Here is a 1567-nt window from a genome sequence, read left to right on the forward strand (position 1 = left end):
CAAGAATTTTATATCGAGATAATTGATCGAAAGGGGATAGAGAATCAAGTTGCGGATCACTTGTCCAGACTGGAAAATCTCAAGGTTGACCGCAATGAATCTGAAGTGAGTGTTGTGTTTCGAGATGAGCAGTTATTTTGCATAGAAGAACTGCCCTGGTATGCGGACATCGTTAATTATTTGGTCTGTGAACAATTTCCTGAAGATTACACCTACCATCAATGGAAGAAGCTCAAGAATGAATGCAGACACTACTATCGGGATGAGTCGAATCTGTATAAAAGAGGTGCATACCAAATCATTCGATTATGCATACCAGACGCTACTCAACAATGCATATTATTGCAGTGTCGCGATTCACCATATGGAGGGCACTTTGGAGCACAACGTACTGCAGCCAAAGTTTTACAAAGTGGATTCTTCTAGCCTTCGTTATTTAAGGATGTTGTTGATTACACAATAAAATGTGATCGGTATCAGCGCACTGACAACATTTCATGGACGAACGCAATGCCAATGAATACTATCTTGGAGCTGGAACTATTTGACGCATGGGGGATTGATTTCATGGGACCATTCCCTCCTTCAAACAGTAAGCACTATATTTTATTAGCCGTTGACTATGTCTCCAAATGGGTAGAGGAAATTGCATGCGCCGCAAGTGATGCGGCAGTAGTCTCCTCTTGGCTTTTTGGCCCTTAATCTCAAATATTAATTTTAATTCATTAATTAATCAATGTTTTGATTATAATAAACTCAATTTTTAATTACTAAAAATCTTAGTATTTTAATATATTCATAGCGTAGAGCTCGAAACAACGATTCCAACACCTCTTGAATCACTCAAATCAGAGCTAAAACGAAGACGATATGACGGAAACAAGTCTATGGATTAAATACTGAGGTGGATGATGTGGCATAACCGGACCCTTTGCATGTAGACATGTGGTAGCATATTGGTTGAATAGTGGATCATTAAGAGATTAACATATGATGGACTTTTGATTTTTGGATTGATTTAAAATTAAAAAAAATTGAAATTTAAAAGAAATTTAAAAGGAAAATAAATTTAATATTATTTTATGTTTGTGTCTAACGACTAGTTTTTTACACATGGTATGTTTTTTATTTTTGGATTGACTTTAAAGAGAATGAATTTTAAAAAAATGAATTAAAAGAAAAATGAATTTAATATTATTTTATGTTTGTGTCTAACGGCTAGTTTTTTACACATGGTATGTTTTTTTATTTTTTAGATTAATTTTAAAAAGAAAAGGAATTTAATATTATATTTTGTTTGTATCTAGCGACTAGTTTAGTTTAAAATCTCCACCATTGATTTTTCTTTTCAAAAATCCAATGGTCCAAATTAATTGTGGTTTCTAAAAATTTTTCCATCTCTATATAAACCATCTTCCTTTCCAATTTTTAAACTAACAAATTTTACATTTCATAATCCTCCAAAACTCAAAAGTTCCATTGTTGCTCTCTCTAAGTTCCCAATTTTTCTTTTCATCTTATTCTTGAGAGAGTATTATTGTATTGTGAGGATAAACTTGTTGAGTGC

The sequence above is a fragment of the Benincasa hispida genome, chromosome 2 (genome assembly GCF_027475165.1).
Source record: "Benincasa hispida cultivar pf3 chromosome 2, pf3_genome.v1.1, whole genome shotgun sequence".
In the NCBI taxonomy this organism is placed as follows: Eukaryota; Viridiplantae; Streptophyta; class Magnoliopsida; order Cucurbitales; family Cucurbitaceae; genus Benincasa; species Benincasa hispida.